Raw genomic sequence first — 23,835 nt, 5'->3', positions numbered from 1 at the left:
ACATTATTTTGATTACATGTCCAAAATAGGATAGTTTGACATAAGGTTGAATCACCGCGTTCATGTGAACAAATTCACGGACACGAGTTTGAAACCCAGAAACATCCTAACAAATAAACAATAAAATAAGTTACCGCATAAAAAATTGTGTTAGAAAAATAATACAAGAAGTAAACACTTACATAAGTTGCTATGTTTGCAATTGTGCCTATATGCGATTCACCTACAGTGAGTAGAGACATCGTGTCGTAGTGTTGCAGATGAAACAATGGTTGTTGCAGATGAAAGAGTGGCTATTGCATGTGTAGAAGTGATTGTTGCTGATGAAGAAGTGATTATTGCATGACTATATATAATGAGAGGCATGCATAAGTTTGCATGCATGGAAACTTGAGCATGTATGTTAGCGCCAATTGGTTTGGCGTGCACATGTACTTGATGCAAGCTAGCACCAAATAGACTGGTGCTACCTAGGTCATGGCAGGTTGCATGTGTCATACCCCAAAATTTGCCTGTTAATTTTTATATACTTTCAACAGATTCAAATGGGGTCTATTCATTCTTTAAAACATTAATCTCAAAGGAACAAAAATCCAGCGCACAGGCCACCAAATCCAGAAGATGACCTGAACTGTCATGCTCGCTAGGCGAAGCCCACGCTTCCTCCTTCGCTCCAGCGAACCTTGTTGATTTTGCTACTGGAATGCTCGCTACCTGCTCGCCTAGCGAGTAAGTACTAGTTGTGCTTTTATCCAAGTCTGGGAGTATTCGCTGGAACACTCGCTGAGTGCTCGCCTAGCGAACCCTTCGCTAGCTCACTCGCCTAGCGAAGCTTGCGGATATACAAAAATTCTGGGCCTGAATTGCCTTCAGTCTGAGCCCACCAAAACACAAAAATCAGCTATAAATTCCAGAACTTCATTTGAAAAAAGGAGATCAGAAAAACAAGGGAGAAAACCCTAGAAGCTAATTCAGAGAACTCATCGGCACAAAGGTTACCTCCGCCAACCCTATCAGGCATAAACCCTAAGATTGCTCTGCAAACCCAACGGTGTAACTCAACTTCGTTCGATCCCTCCAATCAGGTTTGCCCTATTCCCACTACTCTATGCTCCCAATTTGAAATTTCTAAATGTATGAGGCATTATGGTTGAATTTGGAAAGCCGAATATCGTTAGGTTTTGCATGTGGGTTTAGATGTGCATATATATGTAAAATAATACTTTGAATATTCGATTACGTAATTTCTGTAATGGATGCCATAGGGTTTGGGGTTTCCGAAATCGTACCAGTATCAAAGAAGAACCCAGAACCCGCAGTCGTTCGCTAGCACCTCGCTAAGCGAACATGTAGCGGGGGTTCGCCAGGCCTTCGCTAGGCGAGGCAGTAGCGAACATGACAATAGCTAATTTTTTCTGTTTGCATTCTGATCTGTTTTGTATTTGTTTAACATGTTTTCTATTGCGTTTACACGCTGTTTTCCTGACACTATTATTGCTATGATTCTTTTGTTCGGTGCAACTCTTGATTGCACCCCATCCTGTTATTCTAACATGTTTGCTGAGTTTTTGTAAGGGCTCTCATGATTCTCGAAGAGATAGCTCGGTATTCCACTTTATTTGTGGGATACCATTGTGGAGATTTATTTTGATTACTTGGCTAATTACATTGCCTTCGAATACGTGATCTTATCCCTCTTTTTATTGCCTTACGATATTACGGTCATGTCCCGCGAATGTGGGGATACCCTTAGCAAAGAGCCTTTCGATTAAATCATCATCATCCCTAAATAGATAAGTCATAGTCCCTTCGATCAAAAGGTCAATGTCCCTACGAGATAGACCTTGTCCCTCGAACGTTGCCTTCGAATATATGACTTTGTCCCTCAATGACCCTTCGTTGTAGCCTACGATTAAATGATGATCGTCCCTTCGAATGCTAAGGTATCCTTACAAATGTTGCCTTCAATGACCAATCGACGACCCCACGATGTCCCTTTACATCCAAAGGATAAGACTACTTACTTCTCAATAGTAAGGACAGTTTTACCCTCCTAAGGATAGGAAATACCTATAAAGACCTTGGTTAGGTATAACTCTTAAATGCTTGCTCACAGCTTAAAATACTTTTCACACCTCACACTTTTCAAAACATCCTTTATAAAATCACCACTTGGTATACATTCGCACCAGAATCATCACCGAGTTATATTTTTCTAAACATCTTTCAAAATCAAACGAGATAAACACTTTGTATACATTCGTACAAGAATCATTACAAAGTTAAACTCTCCTTTCAAAACATTTTCGAAACACACCACATTTCTCAAACACTTTCTCAAACAAGGAAAACATAAGTGAGTTAAGCAATTAAGAGCCCATGGATAACCATGGATACAAAGGGTGCTAACACATTCCCTTTGTATAATGTACCTCCCGAACTCAAAATATAATCAAGGTCTTTCCTGTTATTTTCCGCCTTTCCTTATTGGATAAAAGAAAAGTCGGTGGCGACTCTTGCTATCCGCAACATTGCTTTTCAAAGCAAAAACATAAAGTCAGTTCACCGTATCACAGAACTGGCGACTCTGCTGGGGATTCTTAAAAAGAGAGGTTACCTTAAAGATAAGATCACTTATGTTTTCGAATTGTTTCTTTGTCTGATTTACTTTTAAGGGATTGTTTGGGTATTCTATGCTTGAGTGAAAGATCCTACACCCGGATCTAGTGTACCTTAGGTAAGTAGCAAGAGATCATCGCGACTGTCCGGCGTATACTGGAATGGTTAAAATGATGGCTACGGTTAATGTGACACTTTGGATGTCCCGATGTTCCTCATGTTTACTTGAGGAAAAATTTGGCGTCTGCGTGGTGTCATCAAAGCATTAACCAGACCTTTAGAATCCTAATTGACTCATCCTAGCCATTAGAAAGTAGTGAGATAACTGACTTCGGTTCCGACTGGGGTTGGTTGATACTCGATACTACACTCTTTGAGATTGGACTTTAGGGAAATTTTGGTCAATCGCTTGGTGTTGCACTGAAGTGGACTTAAGGAAAGGTCAATGATTTGAGATCCTTCTAGAACCCGGTTACTATTCTAGGACAAGTTGAACCAACCAAACTTCAGTGGGGAGGGTACTTACCGATGGAACTCATGCAAGCCTTAAAACCTAGGGATAATTGCGGTGTGACGTGTTTGTGTTTGTTACTTACTTAACATCATGACATCATAACATCATAACATCATGACATCATGGCATTGTACTAACCATTTCGAGGACTTAGGGATTTAACTTTATTCTGTTTAATCAGGCTATGGCTTCCAGGAAGACCATCTGGATCAATTTTGTAGCAATCTCTCCTCAACTCAAGGATTTAGTGTCAGAACTTTCCGATCATGCTCGGTTCATCCAGAAACATGGTCATCTCCTCAAATTACCACCGGGTTCAAGGAAGATATGATGAAAGTTTTATTCCAGTTCTTCGATCCTAAACATCATTGCTTCACCTTCCCAGATTATCAGTTGGTACCCATATTAGAAGAATTTTCCAAGTTGCTCGGGATACCTATCCTTGATCAAACACCTTTCAGTGGTTTAGAAAAGATTCTGAGGTCTGAAGAGGTTGTCGCGGCTTTACACATGACAAAGTCCGACATTGAAACTAATTGGGTAACAAGAAGTGAAGTTAAGGGTTTACTTGCCAAATTTCTGATAAATAAGGCCTGAGAATTCCTAAAAGCTAGGAATGTCCATGCTTTCGAAGATGTTCTAGCCTTACTAATCTATGGTTTGGTGCTATTTCCTAATCCGGATCAATTCATAGACATGAATGCTGTTAAGATATTTCTTACTCATAACCCTGTGCCCACCTTGCTTGGAGACATTTTGCATTCCCTTCACACCCGTACTATGAAAAGGCAAGGGACTCTCATGTGCTGCATACTTTATTATCTAGGTGGTTTATTTCGCACCTTCCTCAATCAGTCTTGAAGAATAAGAAAATTTTAAAATGGTCTCAAAGGATAATGTCGCTCTCCCATTCAAACATCCATTGGTGTCCCCAACCCAAAGAAAATGTTATCATCATTGACCGTTGTGGAGAATTCTCTAACGTACCACTCCTGGGGATAAGAGGAGGTATTACTTATAATCCTGCTTTAGCCCTACGTCAATTTGGTTATGCTTGAAGAGATGGTCCACATGAAATAATAATCTAAGGCACTGTGTTTGACTATGACAATGATTCTCAAGGTCTCCGTCAAAGGTTTGTACGAGCTTGGGGCATGGTGAAAAGAAGTACTTTAGGACAGAAAAACTCTATTCCTATGGAACCTTATCTCAGATGGGTACGCGCCAGAGCTTGTGAGCTTATCATGCCATATCTTGCAATCGGACCTCTGATTGTTGAACCAAAAGTTTAAGGGGGTACCCCTCAGATCATTCCTTATCCAGATATGCCTACCAATGTTGAAGAATTGAAGAAATCTTGGATCCAGTTGAGGGAGGAAAGGGATACTTTTGAAGCTCAGTTATGTGCTGAGAGGAAGAAAGTATTAGAGCTCACCAGCCAGCTTAAGGAGGAACGAAGTCTCAATGCATACCTCCGCCCAAAAAGAAGCCGCCCCTGGGAGACTTGAGCTTTCATTTTTTTTTCTTGTAATGAACATTGATTAAAGAAATTATTAATAAAAGTTCCCCTTTTTGGTGGTTTACGCAAAGTTAAATTCCAAAAGTCCTTGAAAACATTTCATACATTGCATAGCATAACATAACATTGCATAACAGGTACTCTAAAAGGATCAATGTTCTCACGGTCTTCCTCCTAATCAGGAAAATGGCTCTTGAACAAACTGTCAAGGATCTCCAGGCTCAGAATGCTCAATTCCAGGAGATGATCTTGAACTTATCCAAGGGGCAGGAGGAACTGAAGACTTTATTGCTCGAGAAGAAGAAAGACAAGAAGCCTGTGAGTTACATTAACCCGGGAAGAAGGCAGTTTACCAAGATCAATATGACTTTAGCACAAGCACTGCAGGGTATGCTAAAAGCAAATTTAATTACCCTCAGAGATCCTCCTGCAAATCCCAACACTACTTCTCCTTGTTATAATCCCAATGCTAGGTATGCATATCACTCTGATAGCCCCGGGCACGATACAAACGATTGTTGGTTGTTGAAGAATAAGATTCAGGATATGATCGACGCTGGAGAGATTGATTTTGATCCTCCGGAGACTCCTAATGTCATCACTGCTCCTCTGCCTAATCATGACAAGACTGTTAATGTTGTAGAAGATGCTGATAGAGATTGCGACTTGGATAACTGGATTTTCCCTACGATTGGTGACGGAATCAATAATTGGAAGGCTGAAGACATTATCCCGATTTCCTTTAGTCAGGAGTAATTGTTATTGCTATTTTAGTGTTTCAAATTTTGTAATTTTTTAAAGCATTGTGTCTATACCTGGGGCACAATAGCTAATTTTTCAAGGGTTTTGTCATTTTCATAAGCATATTCACATTCAATAAATCAATGGATCTTTTGCATTCAAATATTGCGCTCTTTATCTTTCCTGTCATCTTTCAAATAAGCTATGTTTTCTTACACACACTCACATAACCAATTGCAGATCCATATCCACTCTGGATCCTGTTGATAATAATTCTGCTACTGTTAATTATGCCTTTGAAAATCCGATCTACCAAGCCGAGGATGGAAGTGAGGAAGATTGCGAAGTACCGGAAGAGCTTGCCAGACTGTTACTGCAAGAAGAAAAGACTATACAACCGCATGAGGAATCAATTGAAATTGTAAATCTGGGTACTGAAGTAGACAAGAAAGAAGTCAAAATAGGAGCAGGCTTGGAAAACAGTGTCAAAGAAAGATTGATTCAGATGTTACATGACTATGTAGAGATTTTTGCTTGGTCTTATGAAGACATGCCAGGACTGGATACTGATATAGTAGTACATCGTTTGCCGATGAAGGAAGATTGTCATCCTGTTAAGCAAAAGGTTCGTCGCATGCGTCCTGAAATGTCTGAGAAAATCAAAGTCGAGGTTATGAAACAATTTGATGCAGGTTTTCTAGCTGTTACTTCTTATCCTCAATGGGTCGCTAATGTGGTACCAGTACCAAAGAAGGATGGTAAGGTGCGAATGTGTGTAGATTACAAAGATTTGAATAAAGCAAGTCCCAAAGATGACTTTCCACTTCCGCACATTGATGTTCTGGTAGATAACACCGCTCAACACAAGGTATTCTCATTCATGGATGGATTCTCAAGTTATAACCAGATTAAGATGGCACCTGAAGACATGGAGAAAACTACGTTTGTGACGCAATGGGGCACTTTCTGTTACAAAGTAATGCCATTCGGTTTAAAGAATGCAGAGGCAACATACCAGCGTGCTATGGTGGTTTTGTTCCATGATATGATCCATCATGAAATAGAGGTATATGTGGATGACATGATAGCCAGATCTCATACTGAAGAAGAACATCTCAATAATTTATACAAACTGTTTGAGAGGTTGAAGAAATACAAGTTGAGATTGAACCCGAACAAATGCACCTTTGGAGTAAGATCCGGTAAACTCTTGGGCTTTATTGTCAGTGGTAAAGGAATTGAGGTTGACCCGGCTAAGGTGAGAGCTATTCAAGAAATGCCAGTTCCCCGTACAGATAAAAAAGTCAGAGGTTTCTTGGGACGCTTGAATTACATTGCCCGATTTATCTCCCATTTGACTGCTACTTGCAAACCCATCTTCAAATTACTGAGGAAAAATCAAGAGATAATATGGAATGATGAATGTCAAGAAGCTTTTGACCAAATCAAGAAGTATCTCCAAGAACCTCCAATTCTGATGCCACCAGTTGAAGGAAGACCTCTAATCATGTATTTGACCGTGTTAGAAAATTCAATGGGGTGTGTGCTAGGGCAACATGATGAGTCTGGTCGAAAAGAGCATGCAATATACTACCTTAGCAAAAAGTTTACCGACTGTGAAACAAGATACTCACTGCTTGAGAAAACTTGTTGTGCTTTGGCTTGGGCTGCTCGCCGACTAAGACAGTATATGTTGAATCATACCACTTTATTGATTTCTAAGATGGATCCTATCAAATATATATTTGAAAAACCTGCTCTCTCTGGAAGAATAGCAAGATGGCAGATGATTTTAACAAAGTATGACATCCAGTATACTACCCAGAGAGCAATCAAAGGAAGCGTGGTAGCTGATCATTTGGCTCATCAAGCGATTGATGATTACCAATCTATGAATTTTGAGTTCCCTGATGAGGATGTTATGCTTGTTACTGATTATGAAGAACCTGGATCGGATGAAGGACCCGAACTGGGATCCTGATGGACTATGGTTTTTGATGGATCTTCTAATGCATTGGGCAATGGTGTTGGTGTTGTAATTATTTCTCCCAAGGGTTGCCATACGCCTTTCACTGCTAGACTATATTTTGATTGTACCAATAATATGGCTGAGTATGAAGCATGTATTTTGGGACTCAGAGCTGCTATAGACCTGAGAATCAAGTTTTTTGAGTGTGTACGGAGACTCAACCTTGGTAATCAGTCAGATCAAAGGAGAATGGGACACTAAACATCCGGTCAAAGCGTATCATTCTACCACAAGGTGATCCTAGAGGCAAATGGATCCCACATACGAAGGGTCATTTGTAGTTAAGAAGGTATTCTCTGGTGGAGCCATGATTCTTGCTACAATGGATGTCGAAGATTTCCCGCATCCCGTGAACGCGGACATAGTTAAAAAATACTACGCATTAAAGAGACCCGCTAGGTTGACATATCTAGGCAAAAGTAAGGGCATCCCGGCGAACCAAAAGGGTTCGGGCAAAAATTAGGGATAAACATATAAAAATGTACACCCGGCAAGTCGAAAACCTGAAAAGGCGGCTTGGGCAAAAAAGGGTATCCTGGTGGACTGAAAACCTGAAAAGGTGGTTCAGGCAAAAATTAGGGATTAAAGCGTATGACTATGTCCCGTTCTCGATCAGCCTCACCAAAGTCAAAGGGACTGAGCAAGCCAATCACTTCCATTCGACAGCAAGGGATGAGATGCTTGAAGGCATAATAGCAGTAGTAGAATTTAAATCAATAGGACTTTTTCTCATAGCTGTTTTTTCTTTGCTTTCTTGACAATTTCCTCTTACTAGGATTTCTGTCTCCTTGTATTAAAATTGTCTGTTTATAGGCCCTCTTTCAAAATCAATACAATTTTATTTCCAAAAAGATACTTTTGTTTTACTTTCTCCGTTTTGTTCGCATAAACGTCCATTGATTTAATTCGAATTAATATATGCATGTGAATATGATTGATGTTTGCCGGTAAAAAATGCATAAAATAGAAATAGCAATTACTAAAAGACTTTAGGATCGAGGATAAGGTCTAACCATGCTTTCCAACAAATCCGGTTGCAAATCCTATTCCCCAGCAAAACCAGTCATTCCTAGAAGAAATTGGCACCACTAGACAGACTGATCATCTTTGTTATCCCCAGTCAGGTTCTGTTGAATATTTCTACCATCAGACATAAATCAAATATCCCCAGCTAAGAAAGGGTCATCGATACAAATGTCTCCAATCAGAATATCGGGATTTATTTTCCCATGGCAAAAAATTTCAGACACATAATTCATTCATACATCATTCCATAGCATATGCACGCATGCAATGTTCGCATTTATTTTCAAGAGCATAAAACATCTCATGCATCATAACATGGCATGAGGCTAACTTTTTTGTAGGTTAATTATCCTCCTGATACAGTCAAAATAAAGATTCATTCATACGGATCTTTATCAATTACATTCAAGATTCAGATACATCTTTCAGATATAATCCATATGAATATTCATTTTGACAAGCATTCTGATATCCTCCTAATGATGGCATCTTTAAGCCCATCCCAGATATTTATTGCAAATACAACATATACAAATATTATCAGATATAGCCTAACGTACAGCTCATTCTGATTCAGCCTAACGTATGGCTCCTTCAATTGTTCCAATACGGTCTAGCGTACAACCCATTTGGATACTCATCCCCTCAGATACTGCCTAGCGTATGGTACATTCTGAAATGTAGTCTAGCATATGACTACCCCTTTTATCATCAGATACAGCCTAACGGACGGCTCATTCTGCAACTCAGATACGATCTAGCGTACGATCCATTCTGATTTCTACTTCTCCAAATACAGCCTAACGGACGGCTCATTCTGCTACTCAGATACTACCTAGCATACGGTACATTCTGAAATGTAGTCTAGCGTACGACTACTTTTTATCTCAGATACAGCCTAATGGACGGCTCATTCTGCTACTCAGATACGATCTAGCATATGATCCATTCTGATCTTTCATCCTCAGATACAGCCTAATGGACGACTCATTCTGCAACTCAGATACGATCTAGCGTATGATCCATTCTGATCTTTCATCCCCAGTGAAGTCATCAGCCTAATGGATGACTCATTCTACTACTCAGATACGATCTAGCATACGATCCATTCTGATCTTTACTTCTCCAGATACAGCCTAACGGACGGCTCATTCTACTACTCAGATACGATCTAGCATACGATCCATTCTGATCTTTATTTCTCCAGATACAGCCTAACAGACGGCTCACTCTGTTACTCAGATACGGTCTAGCGTATGACCCATTCTGATCCTTATCTCATCAGGTTCAGCTCACCCTAATATCACCTAATGGATGACTCATTATACGGTCTAGCGTACGACCCAATGTGACACCCATGTCTTCAGATATGGTTTAATATACGATGCACTCTGAAGCTCTCATCATCAAACTTTCTGGATGGCATCTTTAAGCCCATCTCCATCAAGACTATCTTTTAATTAACAAGCGCAAATTTCCAGGGCATTCTAAGTGTTCAATAATCTTCCACCTCCAGATCACGAATGGCGTACATACCATTCTAATTCTCTCGGTTTAAGAATATTGAACAGGGGCAGTTGTCATACCCCAAAATTTGCCTGTTAATTTTTATATACTTTCAACAGATTCAAATGGGGTCTATTCATTCTTCAAAACATTAATCTCAAAGGAACAAAAATCCAGCGCACAGACCACCAAATCCAGAAGATGACCTGAACTGTCATGCTCGCTAGGCGAGCAAAACCTTCGCTAGGCGAAGCCCACGCTTCCTCCTTCGCTCCAGCGAACCTTGTTGATTTTGCTACTGGAATGCTCACTACCTGCTCGCCTAGCGAGTAAGTACTAGTTGTGCTTTTATCCAAGTCTAGGAGTATTCGCTGGAACACTCGCTGAGTGCTCGCCTAGCGAACCCTTCGCTAGCTCACTCGCCTAGCGAAGCTTGCGGATATACAAAAATTCTGGGCCTGAATTGCCTTCAGTCTGAGCCCACCAAGACACAAAAATCAGCTATAAATTCCAGAACTTCATTTAAAAAAAGGAGATCAGAAAAACAAGGGAGAAAACCCTAGAAGCTAATTCAGAGAACTCATCGGCACAAAGGTTACCTCCGCCAACCCTATCAGGCATAAACCCTAAGATTGCTCTGCAAACCCAACGGTGTAACTCAACTTCGTTCGATCCCTCCGATCAGGTTTGCCCTATTCCCACTACTCTATGCTCCCAATTTGAAATTTCTAAATGTATGAGGCATTATGGTTGAATTTGGAAAGGCGAATATCGTTAGGTTTTGCATGTGGGTTTAGATGTGCATATATATGTAAAATAATACTTTGAATATTCGATTACGTAATTTCTGTAATGGATGCCATAGGGTTTGGGGTTTCCGAAATCGTACAAGTATCAAAGAAGAACCCAAAACCCGCAGTCGTTCGCTAGCACCTCGCTAAGCGAACATGTAGCGGGGGTTCGCCAGGCCTTCGCTAGGCGAGGCAGTAGCGAACATGACAATAGCTAATTTTTTCTGTTTGCATTCTGATATGTTCTGTATTTGTTTGACATGTTTTCTATTGCGTTTACACGCTGTTTGCCTGACACTATTATTGCTATGATTCTTTTGTTCGGTGCAACTCTTGATTGCACCCCATCCTGTTATTCTAACATGTTTGCTGAGTTTTTGTAAGGGCTCCCATGATTCTCGAAGAGATAGCTTGGTATTCCACTTTATTTGTGGGATACCATTGTGGAGATTTATTCTGATTACTTGGCTAATTACATTGCCTTCGAATACGTGATCTTATCCCTCTTTTTATTGCCTTAAGATATTACGGTCATGTCCCGCGAATGTGGGGATACCCTTAGCAAAGACCCTTTCGATTAAATCATCATCATCCCTAAACAGATAAGTCATAGTCCCTTCGATCAAAAGGTCAATGTCCCTACGAGATAGACCTTGTCCCTCGAACGCTACCTTCGAATATATGACTTTGTCCCTCGATGACCCTTCGTTGTAGCCTACGATTAAATGATGATCGTCCCTTCGAATGCTAAGGTATCTGTCATACCCCAAAATTTGCCCATTAATATTTCAAGACATTTTTCAAGGCATTCTGACTCATTTTTATGACACTGATCTTAAAGGAACAAAGGCCCAGCTCACGAATGGCCCAATCCAGAAAATGGCCCAAACTGGCCTGTTCGCTACCAGCTCGCCTAGCGAACGTTACGTTCGCTACCAGCTCGCCTAGCGAACGTTCGCTACGCGTTCGCTACCAGCTCGCCTAGCGAGGCTGACAGACAACAAAAAAATTTCGGGCTTCGTTCTGAGCCCATTAGGTCATGAAAAAGGGCATTATAAATACCAGCACTTCAGTAATGAAAAGAGAACGCAAAAAGGAAAAGGAGAACCCTAGCAAGCAAACCCTAGCGCTCACAGACGGAAAACCCTGAAGGAAAAGCCGGCGGCCGCAAAGCTACCTCCGTCCAACTCAATCCGGCTCGCCAATTCAGCATTACCACTCCATTGCAAACAGGTTTGCACTACTATTATCACTTTATTTTCTTAATTTGCATGTGATACCGCTTTATGTTCGTAACTTGCATGTGACATTATAATTGAATTCATAAACATATTTGAGGTTTTGCATGTGAATTTAAGTGTGCCTGAATATTGTGAATGTTGAACCATGTAATTATGTGTTGGATGCCATAAGCCATGCTGCAGGTTGAAGTCATACTATTCTGAAATTCAAAACCCGCAGCCGCTCGCTAGCACATCGCTAAGCGAGCATGTAGCGAGTATTCGCTAGGCCTTCGCTAGGCGAGGCAGGCGCGAACCTGACAGTAGCCAGCTTTTCTGTTATGACTTTTCATTCATGTTTTATCATAGCCAGGCATTGTTTATTTGATCCTATTACTGTTGTGATTTCTTTTGCGGTGTAATCCTCGATTGCACCCTGATTTGGTATGCTAACCCGTTTGTTGAATTTTGCAAAGGTTCATATGTCCCAGAAAAAAAGACCGCCGTTAGGTCTTCCACTTTATTTGTGGGATACCCTTGTGGAGGCTCACCCTAAATTGCTTAATTAATTTTAATGTGTTAATTTTAATAATTAATTTTAATAATTAATTTTAATGTATTAATTTTAATGTATTATTTTTATGTATTGATTTTAATATGGAGATTCATCATAATCACCTAATTAACTTTAAAATGCGGCCTTTAAATATGTGATCTTGGACCTCTCTTTTGCCTTATGATATTACGGTATTACGGTCATGTCCCGCAAATGTGGGGATACACTCAGCAATGGCCCTTCGATTAAATCATCATAAAATAAATCATGGTCCCTCGGATGTTGCCTTCGAAAATACGATTTTGTCCCTCGATGACCCTTCGGTGTAGCCTACGGTTAAATGATGATCGTCCCTTCGAATGCTAAGGTATCCTTACAACTGTTGCCTTCAATGACCTATCGATGACCCTACGATGACCCTTAAACATCCAAAGGGTAAAATTACTTACTCCTCAATAGTAAGGACAGTTTTACCCTCATAAGGATAGGAAATGCCCATAACGACCTTAGGAAGGTATAACTCTCAATTACTGGATCATAACCTAAAATACTTTTTACACCTCACACATTTCTAAACTATTTTTTTAAACAATTTTCAAAACTAAACGAGATAACCACTTTGTATATATTCATACAAGAATCATTACAAAGTTAAATTCTCTTTTCAAACATTTTTCAAGCAATTCACCGACACTTTTTCAGACAAAAAGATAAGTGATCCAGCAATTAAGAGCCCATGGATAACCATGGATACAAAGGGTGCTAACACCTTCCCTTTGTATAATGTACCTCCCGAACCCAAAATCTATTGAGGTCTTTCCTGTTCTTTTCCACCTTTCCTTATTGGATAAAAGAAAAGTCGGTGGCGACTCTTGCTATCCGCGACATTGCGATAAAAAGCAAAACACCCCAAGTCAGTTCACCGTATGACAGAACTGGCGACTCTGCTGGGGACACTTTAAAAAGAGAGGTTACCTTAAAAAACAAGATCACTTATTTAAAATTGTCTGATTTACTTTTAAGGGATTGCTTGGGTATTCTTGAGTGAAAGATCCTACACCCGGATCTAATGTACCTTAGGTAAGTAGCAATAGATCATCGCGACTATCCGGCGTATACTGGAATGGTTAAAATGATGGCTACGGTTAATGTGACACTTTGGATGTCCTGATGTTCCTCATGTTTACTTGAGGAAAAATTTGGCATTCGCGTGGTGTCATCAAAGCATTAACCAGACCTTTAGAACCCTAATTGACTCATCCTAGCCATTAGAAAGTAGTGAGATAACTGACTTCGGTTCCGACTGGGGTTGGTTGAGACTCGATACTACACTCTTTGAGATTGGACTTTAGGGAAGCTTCGGTCAACCACTTGGTGTTGCACTGAAGTGGACTTGAAGGAAGGTCAATGATTGGAGATCCTTTTAGAACCCGGTTACTATTCTAGGACAGGTTGAACCAACTAAACTTCAGTAGGGAGGGTACTTACCTATGGAACTCATGCAAGCCTTAAAACCTAGGAATGATGGTTGTGTGACTTGCTTGTGCTTGTTATTTATTTAACCTCATAACATCATAACATCATAACATCATGACATCATAACATTGTACTAACCATTTCAAGGACTTAGGGATTTAACTTTGCTCTGTTTTGTATGAAAAAAAAAACAAAAAAAAACAAAAAAAAAACAAAAAAAAAAGTTTCCCTTTTCGGTAGTTTATGCAAAGTTAAATTCCAAAAGGCCTTGAAAACATTTCATGCATTGCATAGCATAACATAGCATAACAGGTACTCTAAAGGGATCAGTGTTCTCACGGTTTTCCTCCACACAGAAAAATGGACCTCGAACAAACTGTCAAGGATCTCCATGCTCAGAATGCTCAACTCCAGGAGATGATCTTGAACTTATCCAGGGGGCAGGAGGAACTGAAAGCTCTCTTGCTCGAGAAAAAGAAAGACAAGAAAGCTGTGAGTTACATTAACCCGGGAAGAAGGCTTAAAGGACAGGCTGCGGGAATCAAAATCAGAATTCCGAAGGATCAAGAAGAGGAAACAGAGACAGATTCAGAAGATGAGAATGCTGATCCTTTCAACCCTGAGGATGACGATGAAGATTACGAGAATGAACAGTACTCTCCAAAAGATGGCAAGTACAAGTTGCTGGAAGAACGCATGCTAGCTATGGAAGGTCAGAAGGCGCCCGGTCTGGATTTTGAAAGTTTGGGTCTAGTCTCCGATGTGATCATTCCTCGCAAATTCAAGGTCCCCGCTTTCACTCAGTATGATGGGGCATCTTGTCCTCAGATGCATCTGAGAGCTTACGTGAGAAAGATTCAGCCGTATACCACTAATAAGAAGCTCTGGATCCATTTCTTCCAAGAGAGTCTGTCTGGCACACAATTGGAGTGGTATTATCAGCTCGAGAGCTCTGACATCCACACATGGACTGATTTAGCAACTGCTTTCTATAAACAGTACCAGTATAATTCTGAACTAGCACCTACTCGGCTACAGTTGCAGAATATGACTATGGGATCTAAAGAAAGTTTCAAAGAATATGCTCAAAAGTGGAGAGATTTGGCTGGCAGAGTCAAACCCCCTATGACTGATCGAGAATTAGTGGACATGTTCATGAGCACACTGACTGGCCCATTCTACAGCCATCTATTGAGGAGTTCCTCATTGGGTTTCACTGAACTTATATTAACAGGTGAACATGTTGAAAGTGGCATTCGAAGTGGGAAGATACAGGCGACTATCTTTGATCCTCCGGAGACTCCTAATGGCATCACTGCCCCTCTGCCTAATCATGACGAGACTGTCAATGCTGTGGAAGATACTGATAACGATTATGACTTGGATAACATTTTCCCAACAATTGGTGACGGACCCAATAATTGGAAGGCTGAAGACACTATCCCGATTTCCTTTAGTCAGGAGTAATTGTTATTGCTATTTTTGTGTTTCAAAGCATTGTGTCTATACCCGGGGCATAATAGCTAATTTTTCAAGGGTTTTGTCATTTCATAAGCATATTCATATTCAATAAATCAATGGACTTTTTGCATTCAAATATTGCGCTCTTTATCTTTCCTGTCATTTTTTTCAAAACAAGCTATGTTTTCTTGCACACACGCACGTAACAAATCGCAGATCCATATCCACTCTGGATCCTGTTGATAGTAATTCCGCTACTGTTCATTATGACTTTGAAAATCCGATCTACCAAGCCGAGGATGGAAGTGAGGAAGATTGTGAAGTCCCTGGAGAACTTGCCCGACTACTGCAAGAAGAAAAGACTATACAGCCGCATGAGGAATCAATTGAAATTGTAAATTTGGGTACTTAAATAAACAAGAAAGAAGTCAGAGGTTTCTGGGGGCACTCGAATTACATTGCCTGATCCATTCCACACTTGACTGCTACCTGCAAACCCATCTTCAAATTACTAAAAAAAGAAAAAATCAAGAGATGGTATGGAATGATGAATGATAAAATCAAGAAGTATCTCCAATAACCTCCAATTCTGATGCTGCCAGTCGAAGGAAGACCTCTAATCATGTATTTGGCCGTGTTAGAAAATTCAATAAGGTGTGCTGGGGCAACATTACGAGTCTGGTCGAAAAGAGCATGTCATACACTGCCTTAGCAAAAGGTACCGACTGTGAAACAAGATACTCACAGCTCGAGAAAGCTTGCTGCGCTTTGGCCTAGGCTGCTCGCCGACTAAGACAGTATATGTTGAATCATACCACTTTATTGATTTATAAGATGGATTCTATCAAATATCTACTTGAGAAACCTGCTGTCTCCTGAGAGAGTTATCACTGATAATGGTGCTAAACTGAACTCTACACGCAGTTCAAAATAAAGCACCATAACTCTTCTCCGTACCGGCCAAAGACGAACGGCGCCGTGGAGGCTGCTAACAATATCAAGAATATAACAGTAACATACAAAGACCGGCAGGAGATGTTACCTTTTGCTCTTCATGGTTACCGCACTTCGACAGGGGCAACCCCTTTCTCTTTAGTCTATGGAATGGAAGCCGTTTTACCAGTGGAAGTTCAGATTCCCTCTCTAAGAATTGTGAAAGATGCAGGCTTAGATGAGGATGAGTGGATTCAAACTCGACTCGATCAGATAAATCTGATTGATGAAAAGAGACTTGCGGCTGTTTGTCATGGGCAGATATGTCAGAAGCGCATGACCCAGGCATTTAACAAAAAGGTCAAGAGACGAGTGTACCAAATCGACAACTTAGTTATCAAGCGTATCATTCTACCACAAGGTGATCCCAGGGGCAAATGGACTCCCACATACGAAGGGCCATTTGTAGGTATTCTCCGGTGGAGCCATGGTACTTGCTACAATGGATGGCGAAGACTTCCCGCATCCTGTGAACGCGGACATAGTTAAAAAATACTACGCCTAACAGATACCCGCTAGGTCGACGTACCTAGGCAAAAGTAAGGGCATCCCGGCGAACCAAAAGGGTTCGGGCAAAAATTAGGGATAAACAAATGTACAACCGGCAAGTCGAAAACCTGAAAAGGCGGCTTGGGCAAAAATGGGTATCCTGGTGGACTGAAAACCTGAAAAGGCGGTCCAGGCAAAAATTAGGGATTAAAGCGTATGACTATGTCCCGTTCTCTGTCAGCTTCAACCAAGTTCCAAGGACTGAACAAACTAATCACTTCTATCCGACAGTAGGAGATGAGATGCTTGAAGACATGATGACAGTAGTGGAATTAAAATCAATAGGACTTTCTCTGCATAGCTTTCTCTTTGTGTTCTTGACAATTTCCTCTTACTAGGATTTTTGTCTCCTTGTACACAGATTGCCTGTTCATAGGCCCTCTTTCAAAATCAATACAATTTCATTTCCAAAAAGATGCTTTTGTTTTACTTTATCTGTTTTGTTTGCATAAATGTCCATTGATTTGATTTGAATTAATATATGCATTTGAATATGATCAATGTTTATCAAAATACATGCATGGAATGGCAATAGCAATTACTACCCGAATTTAGGATCAAGGAGAAGGTCTAAACATGCTTCCAATGAATCCGCTACCAATCTTATTCTCACCAGCAAGCTTGTTTTTCCTTAGGAGAAATTGGCATTATTCCCCGGGCAAAGCCAGCTATTTCCCAGAAGAAGTCGATATCATCAGACAGATTGATCCTCTCTTTCATCCCTAGCCAGGCTCTGTTGAATATTTCCACCATCAGACCGAAATCAACAACCCCCTGCCGAGAAAGGGTCATCATTACAAGTATCTCCAATCAGTAGATGGGGATTTATTTTCCCCAGTAGAGTCTCCAAGCAGAACTTCTCATACGCATAACTCATTCATTACATCATTACAGCATACGCATGCATACAACATTCGCATTTATTTCTTGGCATAACACGAAACATCTCATGCATCATGACATGGCATGAAGCTAATTTTATTTTTCAGGTCAATTATCCTCCTGACATAGTCAAAACAAAGGTCTATTCAAACAGACATCTTTATCAATTACATTCAAGATGCAACTATATCCCTCAGATGCTACCTAGTGTACGGTACATTTCTGAAGTGTAGTCTAGTGTACGACTACCCCCTTTTTATCATCAGATTCAGCCTAATGGACGGCTCATTCTGCTCAGATACGGTCTAATGTACGACCCAATTAGACCTTCGTCTCCTCAGATGCTACCTAGTGTACGGTACATTTCTGAAGTGTAGTCTAGTGTACGACTACCCCCTTTTTATCATCAGATTCAGCCTGATGGATGGCTCATTCTGCAACTCAGATTCGATCTAATGTACGATCCATTCTGAACTCCAGCAACTCCAATGCGGTCTAATGTACGACCCAGTTAGCCATTCGTCTCCTCAGATGCTACCTAGTGTACGGTACATTTCTGAAATGTAGTCTAGTGTACGACTACCCCCTTTTATCACCAGATTCAGCCTAATGGACGGCTCAGTCTGCTCAGATACGGTCTAATGTACGACCCAATTTGACCTTCGTCTCCTCAGATGCTACCTAGTGTACGGTACATTTCTGAAGTGTAGTCTAGTGTACGACTACCCCCTTTTATCATCAGATTCAGCCTAATGGACGGCTCATCCGGCAACTCCAATACAGTCTATCATAAGACCCATTTGGATCTTCAACTCAGAGACGATCTAGCGTATGATCCCTTCTGATTTTTCATCCTCGGCAAAGTCATCTGCCTAACGAACAGTTCACTCTGATACTCAGATATGGTCCAGTGTATGATCCATTCTGATCCCTTATCCCCAGCAGCATATAGCATACTCAGACTCCCCAGCGAAGTCAACAGCATGATGGATGACTCATTATATGGTCTAACGTACGACCCGGTATGACACCCATGTCTTCAGATATCGTCTAACGTACGACACAATCTGAAGCTCTCATCATCAAACTTCCTGGATGGTACCTTTAAGCCCATCTTCATCAAGACTAACCTGTGATTAGCAAGAGCAAATTTTTGGGGCATTCTAGTGTTCAATAATCTTCCACCTCCAGACCACGAATGGCGTACACACCATTCTAACTCTCTCGGTTCAAGAATATTGAACAGGGGCAGCTGTCATACCCCAAAATTTGCCCATTAATATTTCAAGACATTTTTCAAGGCATTCTGACTCATTTTTATGACACTGATCTTAAAGGAACAAAGGCCCAGCTCACGAATGCCCCAATCCAGAAAATGGCCCAAACTGGCCTGTTCGCTACCAGCTCGCCTAGCGAACGTTACGTTCGCTACCAGCTCGCCTAGCGAACGTTCGCTACGCGTTCGCTACCAGCTCGCCTAGCGAGGCTGACAGACAACAAAAAAATTTCGGGCTTCGTTCTGAGCCCATTAGGTCATGAAAAAGGGCATTATAAATACCAGCACTTCAGTAATGAAAAGAGAACGCAAAAAGGAAAAGGAGAACCCTAGCAAGCAAACCCTAGCGCTCACAGACGGAAAACCCTGAAGGAAAAGCCGGCGGCCGCAAAGCTACCTCCGTCCAACTCAATCCGGCTCGCCAATTCAGCATTACCACTCCATTGCAAACAGGTTTGCACTACTATTATCACTTTATTTTCTTAATTTGCATGTGATACCGCTTTATGTTCGTAACTTGCATGTGACATTATAATTGAATTCATAAACATATTTGAGGTTTTGCATGTGAATTTAAGTGTGCCTGAATATTGTGAATGTTGAACCATGTAATTATGTGTTGGATGCCATAAGCCATGCTGCAGGTTGAAGTCATACTATTCTGAAATTCAAAACCCGCAGCCGCTCGCTAGCACATCGCTAAGCGAGCATGTAGCGAGTATTCGCTAGGCCTTCGCTAGGCGAGGCAGGCGCGAACCTGACAGTAGCCAGCTTTTCTGTTATGACTTTTCATTCATGTTTTATCATAGCCAGGCATTGTTTATTTGATCCTATTACTGTTGTGATTTCTTTTGCGGTGTAATCCTCGATTGCACCCTGATTTGGTATGCTAACCCGTTTGTTGAATTTTGCAAAGGTTCATATGTCCCAGAAAAAAAGACCGCCGTTAGGTCTTCCACTTTATTTGTGGGATACCCTTGTGGAGGCTCACCCTAAATTGCTTAATTAATTTTAATGTGTTAATTTTAATAATTAATTTTAATAATTAATTTTAATGTATTAATTTTAATGTATTATTTTTAATGTATTGATTTTAATATGGAGATTCATCATAATCACCTAATTAACTTTAAAATGCGGCCTTTAAATATGTGATCTTGGACCTCTCTTTTGCCTTATGATATTACGGTATTACGGTCATGTCCCGCGAATGTGGGGATACACTCAGCAATGGCCCTTCGATTAAATCATCATAAAATAAATCATGGTCCCTCGGATGTTGCCTTCGAAAATACGATTTTGTCCCTCGATGACCCTTCGGTGTAGCCTACGGTTAAATGATGATCGTCCCTTCGAATGCTAAGGTATCCTTACAACTGTTGCCTTCAATGACCTATCGATGACCCTACGATGACCCTTAAACATCCAAAGGGTAAAATTACTTACTCCTCAATAGTAAGGACAGTTTTACCCTCATAAGGATAGGAAATGCCCATAACGACCTTAGGAAGGTATAACTCTCAATTACTGGATCATAACCTAAAATACTTTTTACACCTCACACATTTCTAAACTATTTTTTTAAACAATTTTCAAAACTAAACGAGATAACCACTTTGTATATATTCATACAAGAATCATTACAAAGTTAAATTCTCTTTTCAAACATTTTTCAAGCAATTCACCGACACTTTTTCAGACAAAAAGATAAGTGATCCAGCAATTAAGAGCCCATGGATAACCATGGATACAAAGGGTGCTAACACCTTCCCTTTGTATAATGTACCTCCCGAACCCAAAATCTATTGAGGTCTTTCCTGTTCTTTTCCACCTTTCCTTATTGGATAAAAGAAAAGTCGGTGGCGACTCTTGCTATCCGCGACATTGCGATAAAAAGCAAAACACCCCAAGTCAGTTCACCGTATGACAGTATCCTTACAAATGTTGCCTTCAATGACCAATCGACGACCCCACGATGTCCCTTTACATCCAAAGGATAAGACTACTTACTTCTCAATAGTAAGGACAGTTTTACCCTCTTAAGGATAGGAAATACCTATAAAGACCTTGGTTAGGTATAACTCTTAAATACTTGCTCACAGCTTAAAATACTTTTCACACCTCACACTTTTCAAAACATCCTTTAGAAAATCACCACTTGGTATACATTCGCACCAGAATCATCACCGAGTTATATTTTTCTAAACATCTTTCAAAATCAAACGAGATAAACACTTTGTATACATTCGTACAAGAATCATTACAAAGTTAAACTCTCATTTCAAAACATTTTCTAAACACACCACATTTCTCAAACACTTTCTCAAACAAGGAAAACATAAGTGAGTTAAGCAATTAAGAGCCCATGGATAACCATGGATACAAAGGGTGCTAACACCTTCCCTTTGTATAATGTACCTCCCGAACTTAAAATCTAATCAAGGTCTTTCCTGTTCTTTTCCGTCTTTCCTTATTGGATAAAAGAAAAGTCGGTGGCGACTCTTGTTATCCGCAACATTGCTTTTCAAAGCAAAAACACAAAGTCAGTTCACCGTATCACAGCATGGATGGTCTTTTCCCTAATATGCATGGCTATTTGCACGCAACACAGAATCTCGAGGTCTGCACATATAAGGCTCCATATGGAATGACGCCCATGTTCAAAAAATGCATGCAGGCGCCAAATGGAATGGTGTTAGCTCTTGCATGCATGCCATGCCACATTCTATTTAATTGTCTTCCTCATACTTCCTGATACCAACAAAAATTCAAATTCATCGTCAAACCAACACCAATTCATTTGCACCCAAATATTTTATCAATGCTCACTGCAACGGTGAGACATATGAGTGTGATATATACAGTTTTTGTTTTTGAAACACCGATACTATCCAATTTACGATCAAGAGAAATTCAAATTTCTTGTATTTGAAAAAACGAATAGAGTCCTGCCTAGGATCTGGTCTTGTGTCACAAATCACATACCAAAATCCAATTTTTTTTCGAAAACAATCAATATAAATTTTACCCGCTAAAGGTACAGGACGATGGAGATGTTGAATATATGTTGTTAGTAACGAACATTCTGGTTGCAACTATATTGAGTTATATATTAATCTTCAAAAAAGTATACCATCTCAACAATCCTGAATAACTAATCAAGCTGAATCTGATGAATTTGGTTCAGAAGACTCAAATGAAGTCGACCTAGAAGCAGAAGCAGAAGTCAACGTTGTTGATAATGAAGAAGAAGAAGAAACCGAGACACATGGCGATCATATGTTGAATAGCAACGTTGAAGATGACGATCATCCAACGTCATTACCTCCAAGTCATGTATATAATCCACCGCAATATATGACAAACATGGACTTGCATGACGATGAAACATCCAACAGTGTTTTTTATAACCCGTATCCACGATCAGATGGTGAGTTAAAAGTGGGAGACATGTTCCGCATTAAAGAAGAATATGTGCACGCTATCAAAAAATTTCACATGAATAACTCTGCTGATTTCACCGTGAAACACACTGATTCGAGAAGGTATGTCATCGAATGTCGTAACATCCTTTGCAAGTTTCAATTGGCTGCGTCTCATAAGAAGAGAAACGATTCTTGGGAGATAGCTTCTATAGACCTACCTCACAGTTGGATTGCCACTAATGTTGTACAATATCACCGTAAATAAAGCGCTGCATTAATATGTCAAGACATTTTGCCGCTTGTTAACAAAGACCCATCAGTGCAGGTGAGTATAATAATATCTCATATCGTCACAAGATATAATTGTACTCCCTCTTAAAATAAAGTGTAGATTGCAAGGACAAAGGCGGTTGAACAGGTATTCGGTAACTGGGAGGATTCATACAAAGAATTGTCACGATTTTTATGGGCACTTAAAACATATGCACCAGGAACTGTTGCAATTATGGAGACATTGACAGCATTTACGGTAGACGGAACTTGTGTTGCTGGAAATAGAATTTTTTGGCGTTTCAGCCATGCATCAAAGGTTTTGCATTCTGCAAACCTATTATTCAAATTGATGGAACATGGTTATACGACAAATACAAGGGTACTTTGCTTATGGTTGTTGCATAAGACGGCAACAATAATGTCTTTCCTATTGCCTTTGCTCTGGTTGAAGGTGAAACCGCTGGGGGTTAGGGTTTTTTCCTTCGTCATCTCAGAACACATGTCGCTCCACAATCCAATCTCTGTTTGATTTCAGATAGACGTGCTGCCATTGAGAGTGCTTACAATAACGATGATAACGGATGGCATAATCCTCCTTCTATCCATGTCTATTGCATTAGACATATCGCACAAAACTTCATGTGTGCAATCAAAGACAAGAATCTTCGCAAAAAAGTGGTGAATATAGGGTATGCTTTAACTCACCCGTCATTTCAACATTACCGTGACGAAATTAGGTTGTTTAATGCAGAAGTAGGGATGTGAGTGGATAACATACCATTAGAGCAGTGGACAAGGGCATTTGGCCGAGGCTGTCGATGGGGCCACATGACAACAAATCTTGTGGAGTGCATGAACGGTGTATTCAAAGGCATTAGAAATCTAGCAATAACCGCATTGGTTAGAACAACCTATTTTAGGTTGGAATCTACATTCGCAACCAGAGGTGAAAGATGGAGTGCAGTGTTAATGTTAGGTC

Source organism: Lathyrus oleraceus, chromosome 5, assembly GCF_024323335.1.
Source record: "Lathyrus oleraceus cultivar Zhongwan6 chromosome 5, CAAS_Psat_ZW6_1.0, whole genome shotgun sequence".
Lineage (NCBI taxonomy): Eukaryota > Viridiplantae > Streptophyta > Magnoliopsida > Fabales > Fabaceae > Lathyrus > Lathyrus oleraceus.
This window is presented reverse-complemented; position numbering follows the sequence as displayed.